Source organism: Charadrius vociferus, unplaced genomic scaffold (genome assembly GCF_000708025.1).
Source record: "Charadrius vociferus isolate BGI_N301 unplaced genomic scaffold, ASM70802v2 scaffold506, whole genome shotgun sequence".
Taxonomy (NCBI): domain Eukaryota; kingdom Metazoa; phylum Chordata; class Aves; order Charadriiformes; family Charadriidae; genus Charadrius; species Charadrius vociferus.
Window position 1 is genome coordinate 849,955 of NW_009648677.1, and position 6,524 is coordinate 856,478.

At 48.8% G+C, this 6,524-nt stretch overlaps 1 protein-coding gene across 1 annotated transcript in view; it reads right to left on the reverse strand.

Moving 5' to 3' along the window:
• Positions 1-6,524, reverse strand: part of ARHGEF9 (Cdc42 guanine nucleotide exchange factor (GEF) 9) — a 69,444-nt gene that overhangs the window by 31,532 nt on the left and 31,388 nt on the right. The gene's annotated exons all lie outside the window — the stretch shown is intronic.

Consider the following 6,524-nt stretch of genomic DNA (forward strand, 5'->3'; position numbering starts at 1 on the left):
CCCTTCTCCCGTAGCTCATTAGAGCTCCCCATCTCCAAAAAACTGTCAGGACCACCCCGGCTCTTCTGGCAGCCTCCGTCGCCCCCCCGGCTGGCAGGGCCTCCCCGGCCGGCTGCCAGAATGCCCTCACCCTTTCTCTGCCTCCGGCTAACGCTTGTTTTCCTCTCCGATTTTTTTTTTTTTTAAAGGATTCGTGAGCAGATGGTCTTGAAAACACAGCGCTCACTCTCCCACTCTCCGCGAGAACAAATGCAGTCACCCTCCACTAATTGGGATGAGCTGGACTTTTTAGAAAGTTAATTAAAATCTATTTATTAAAAATGGGTGAATTCACCACCACCTGCCCTGTGGGCATCTCGGTGTAGCTCTTACTCTGAAACACCACAGAAGGAATCAGGATGACTTCAGCTAAAAGGTAAGGAGCGGGATTCAGGAGCAAGGGAGAGAAAAGCTTTTGTGATGTTTTTGGTTTTTTTTTTCTTTTTGGCTTTGAAACTAGTGCAGTTCTGGCTTTGATGCCAAACTGGAACCAATTTCTGGGACAAGACCATCCCAAAATCTCAGCAAACAGCTTGTAAAGGCTCAGCCCGTTATGGGGGGCATCTCCACCGACACGATTTTCTGGTACTGCTTACACTTGTAGGTGCCAAAGGAACCAAGAGTCATCCCCACTTCTAATTTCTTGGTGAGGATTTCAGACTGCTGCTGTTCAGGTAAATGTGTAATTAACCTCTCAGCATTGATTGGAAGCAACTGCCTGAGTCCCCGGGCCCTGTGACAACAGCAACTTCATTAAGTCGCTGCATCATCATGCTGCAGCACAGACCTTCAAATCGCCTTAGCGAGGTATTTATCCACCTCTATCTCACTTCGGTGGCTGTGGTACCCGAAGGCCTAATTAGGGATAACTCCCCGGGAACACAGAGGGTCGTTCCCGGGAGGGACGGGCCGCGCATCGCACAACATCTCAAGAGTGTGGCGTCAGGGTCCGATTTCAGCCGTGGGACCTCCTGGCCAGAAATCGGGGACGCGCATTCCGCTGCGACAGCTCAGGCACACGCAAGCTCTTGAACAAGAAGCCTCTGAAGAAAACACACCGGGTCCAGAAATTGCGGGCTTTCCCGGCTGCACATGAGCTGATACGAAGAAGATTCACGCAAGCCTATGGATGGGAGCTTTTACGAGAGGGGGCGAGCCTAGAAGTGGCTGGCTGCTAAAAATAGTAAGCCAGTTTTGTCTTATACTCCTGTGGTAGCATCTCAAGCCTGAGGACACACAGAGGACTCTGTAAACACTTCTACTTGATTAGCGGAATCCAAACCGTGTAGTCCCTCTAAGCAATATAAAACAAAAAAAACAATTCAGATGTGAAACGATAGGATTTGTATCGCATTTTTTTATGTTGGGAAAACAATTTATGTATACAGTCTATAGGCTAGAAATAGATGATTTCCAGCGCTGGGTTAGCAAATCTGGAAATATATATTGCAAATAGTTTTGGACTAGCACAAGGCTGGCCAGCCTTCAGCCCCTGGCAGCAGCACCTCCGTGGCCCTGCCTGCTCCTCGAGCCCTCGGCTGCCACAGCAATACACCCGTGTGGTTGCGCCGTTAGAGCCTCCTACAGCACATGCGACGAACCTTGAAAGGCATTTTTTCTCCGTCACAGTTATGGCACCTCTTTGAAGAGCATGAACTGCCTTCTGCTAGCGGGGCGGCCCTACCGGGGGGCCCCTGGGATCCATTGCAGGGTGGCAGGCAAGGAGAGAAGCCTTTGCTTTCCTGCTCCACTGCTAACATGACCACTCCAGCAACCACGATGGTTGGACTCGATCTGAAAGGTCCCTTCCAACCTAGACGATCCTATGATTCTATGCCTCGATACTTCGTCCTGACTGGAGGCAGGCGTTCCACAACACCTCTCCCAGTCCTTCTCTAAAGCCAGTCCCAGGCCTGGGCCCCTCCAATCCTATACAAAACTAGGAAAAAAACCTTTCCGTTTTTTCCGAGCAACTCCTAAAGAGGCTGGATTGTCTATACCCTCCTGTAAGTTAAGAGAAATGCTGCAAGAAAAGGAAGAGGCTGAACTTTTAGTCACTCTGAACTGGTAGATGTCCTACTGGCTTCAGCAGAGCGCAGCAGCAAAATGGCCAAGAGAAGACCAGACGACCTCCCGAGCTCTATTCCAACCCAAGTTATCCTATAAGCCTATAATAAAACAACCTCAGCTCTCCCCAGCCTGCATCAAGGGCTTGCACGGTGCGTCCCGCTGCATACAAAGGGCAGCAAAAAGAAAGCTGACTCCTCTTTTCTTCATGCAGTCACAGGCGGAGTCCAACTATTTAGTGTGCAGTAATGGGAGCAGAAGGTCACCCAGATCTAGGTTGGACGTGTGCTTCACGCTCCCTCCAGCCTGCCAGCGCTAGGATGGCACAGAAAGTCCCAGGGCTAATCCCGACCGACGCAGCAGAGGATCAGCTCTTCTGCTGCTGCTATGGAAAGATGTCAATCAGCAGCATTACGCTATAGGTGACCACCACCTTCTGTAACGAGGAACTGGGAGGAACCAAAGGGTTTTTACTACTGTCAGTAGTGCCAAATGCTGTTGGGAGCACCAACATAGGAAGGAAGGTCTTAAGCTGCAGCATGTCACGCCTCCCAGTCTGCCCCGCTCCTTCTTCCCACCAGCAATCCTTGAGCAGAGGCTCAGAAGTGCTCCTCAGCCCCTCAGACCCACTCCCCTGCTCCCGAGCCCACCTCCGGACACGGCTCGTGGCTGTCACTGCTGGGCACAAAATCCCCTTTACTAGTTAACATTCAGCGAGCGGGGCTCTCTTCTGCCTGACACTGCTGTTCTTTAATTAGAGATGGACAGGCTGATTAGCACTCTGGGCTACAGAAAGATCAGAAAAAGAAAAGCGAGAGAAATGTTGTCCTTTTCATCAGGCTCCTTTTTCAATACCTTCTGTTGCTGGGGGAAAAAAAAAAAGAAGGATCTGTTTTAGTCCCTGATGCAATTTTTTTTCTCAGGAGGATTTCTCATCAGGCTGTCCTCACTTTGGAAACAGTACGTTGGTTGCATGCATCTTTTTTTTCATGTCATTCTTGGATTCAATAACGTAATATTAGGCTGAGGCCAACTATTATGTATTACATAATTAAGGGCACTGAGTCTTGATTTAAAGGACCCGTAAATAACAAGAATGGGAAGAGATTTAAAAGGACGGTGCTCATTATATTTCTCAATTATATATCTTTTTCCCTTCATGTAAATTTAATACTCTTGAAACCTGCCAAAGTAGCAATCCATGGGAATCTTTGGTAGAAATATCTAGACATCTCCATAAACCAAAGTAATCCGTTTAAATAGCAAGTTCAAACTAACCCAGGCTGATGGAGCAAGGCTCCCTCCCATGCCAAGCATCCCACCACTGGCTCGGGGACCTCCGTAGATCCCCTCCCAGGGAATGGGTGCCACATCGCCTCCCCCCTCTGAGCAAAACCTGGGCTGAAAGGGAGGAAAGCGCTGCTGGCAGCTGCCACGGGGGCCGGAGAGAGAGCCTGAAATGCTGCAGGGATCGCTGCTTCGGTTCGTTTTCGTGTGGTTCAAGCGCTGCACAAAAAGGCATAGAATAGAGTGATTCCGAGGTCTGCCAAAACGCAGATCTGGTTTTCATCTCCACGTCGTCTGGAACGGGCGCTCAGCAAGGGTGCGGTTGCACCCGAGCCCGCGGTGGGCACCGCAATCGTGCCCAAACAAATGGCAAACTTGCAAATCCTGCCCAGGAGCAGCGGCGGAGCGAGCCGGGCACTGCAGCACGCTCGCCAGAGTGTGTCCGTGGCCTTGCAGGAGCTCTAAGGAGCGCAGGAGAGCGGTGAACACGCTCCTCCGGTGGCCGTTCGGCAAAGGCCGCACTGGAGCAGAGAGAGCGGAATGCAGGGACGGACCGCTCCTTCACTCCCACCGCCTCATTTCTGTGCGCTGCCCAAACTGGGGCTTGCAGGGACGTAGAAACGATGATGGGCTTTGTGAAAATAATCTCTTTATAGTACTGTCGTGTGTGTGTATATATCTAGGTATTACCCACTAACCTTTGAGTCGGCAGCTCTCAGAGGGCAAGAGCACAAGAAGGGACTGAGCGTGTAAAGGCTGCCCAGGATGAGCTCTGTCTGCCCTGTTTGAAGTCTGATCCAGAGGAGACTTCGCAGGCTGTTCTGAACCCGGTCCAGCTCATTTTGTGCACCAGTTTTGCCTGCCTGCCTTTAAATGTCACTGTTTTGATCTGAGGGTATTTAACTGCAAGTTAAGGGGATGACGCCGAGCGAAGGGAAATAGAGGTTGAACATCAGGAAACACTTCATAACAACGAGAGCTCTCAGACATTGAAAGGTCTCGGCAGGAGGTGGTGGAAGCCCTACATTCTGCGACATTCACAACTGAAAGGACAAAAGGCACTAGAGAATTCGGCGTAGGCAGGGGCAGCACCTCCCTAGGTCTGTTTATACATTGGAAATTCAGGTTGCAAAATAAAGAAGTGAGTCATGCGTGGCAACAGTCCAATGCAGGCTTTTCGGTCAAGACCACGTTCCTACAAATTATACAGGGACACATTTCAAAGTGATCGGGATTATTTCTAATTTACAGCAGTCAGTGAGATCAGAATCTTCCCTTATGATTCTGCTCAGTCATGACTTGCACAAAGCTGCCAATAATTCCTTAAGACTTCACGCCCTGGCTGCCCCGGCATGCTTATCAGCCGCCACTAGAGTCCGGCCACCCTTTCTTGGTCCCACTCGCAATTTAAACCCTCAGACCCTGCATATGGGACTTCTTGGGAAAAAATCTGGCCTTGGTTAACTCAAGGACATTGGCATTTTTCAAATGCTGACCCTGACACTCACCTTCAGGGGACCACCCCGAAAATCTTAAGGGATAAAAACAATTTCTGAAACACACAGGCACAACAACTCCACGGGATTCAGTAAAATCCCTTCTGCTTACATTAGCTAGGACATACCCTCTACTTTTCCTATTTGTTTTAGGATCAGCAATATGTATACATTCCCAACAAACACCCTCTCCTTGCAAGAAAACGTGCACACATACTTTGTATACAAGAATATTTTTCTTCTTCTTTAAAATTTTTTTCCCAACATCTCATTGCAAACCGCGGGTAAATTTAGAAATGAAAATGCGATTTCAAATCAGAGAGTCAACATCGTTAGTCTAGAGATGCTGAGGAAAAGCAGACATTTCTCCAAACGAAAGATTTCAACACGCTTAAGCATTGAGCCTTGGTTGCTGCTGGAATAATTCACCACGTGCAACATACAGTGGGAATTAGGGATTATCTCTATCTTGTGCCCTGGTTTGATTTCTGGTGGTAAAAAAAACCCTGAACTGATTATTTTTCTCCTAGTTTCTGCTTTCTTGTACTTAGTGGGGGTTTTTTTGATCGCCTGAAGGAAGACTGTGCCTTACGCCCCGGGTCCATGCTGCCGCTGCTCGTCTGCACTGCCGTGTCTGCTGGAGAGGTCAGGAAGCCCCTGTGGCACACAGAGGGACAGAAAGGCAGCGCTTGTGGGTAGAGACTAATGAGAGCCGGAATAGGGCCACAGAAAGATGGGAGAGGAATGCTGTGGGATCCCCCCTCTGTTTCAGTAAGCGCTTAAAATAAACTGGGTAAGCATTTGTAGAAACACAAAGTTGACAGTAGGTCACTCTCCCTCAGCAGAGAGTCCTACACCAAATATGAACTGAGAGTCGTGGTCTTCTACTCTCTGAGCCAGATAACAAATGCATGTTCCCCACAGACTGGAAGAGCCTGGGGAGACACACCAGAAAACCCCTCTTCTACTCCATAACTGCCTACGTGTACCAGCCGAGAGCCAGAACCCCAACAGGCTGGGCTGGAAATCAACCCCCCATGGCCTACGGCCTGGGAGACACTCCTATAGATAGACATCAGCTGAGTGGGGTTTTTGGAGGTTATCAGCTTGGGTTTGCAATGCCTAAAGACAGTATCTGCACAGATCTAGGACAGATCTAAGCATCTGGTGCTGCTTTGATTTTTCCTGCTCTCTTCCTGCATTATACTGTAATTAACTTCTAAGTATTTTGCTCTTTTGTGCATCCTTCTGGCCATTACACGGACACCTGTGAAGCGGGGGCTGGATCTGATGATTCAAGTTACTTTAGAGGAAAGAAACAAGCAGTGAAGTCCTCTGCTGGATCTAGCTCTCATCCTCTAGTGTTCTCATCACAACTCTAAGACCCTTCTTGATCGAAAATACAGAATAAAAATGGCAAGAAGTGTGTTTTCCTTTGAATGGGGGCAGTAGCTGTGTTCCCCTCAGGTCTCTGAGCGGTAGCAACAGCAGGTTTTGCTATATTATGAGAAGCTGGAGGATATTGCTGCGATATTGTGCTTAAAATTTGGAATAGTCAAAAAAAGCCTGGAAGAATGATTTGGCAAGTTCCTGAGGATAGGCTGGAGATAAAGAATGGGTACTGTTAAGCAGGAA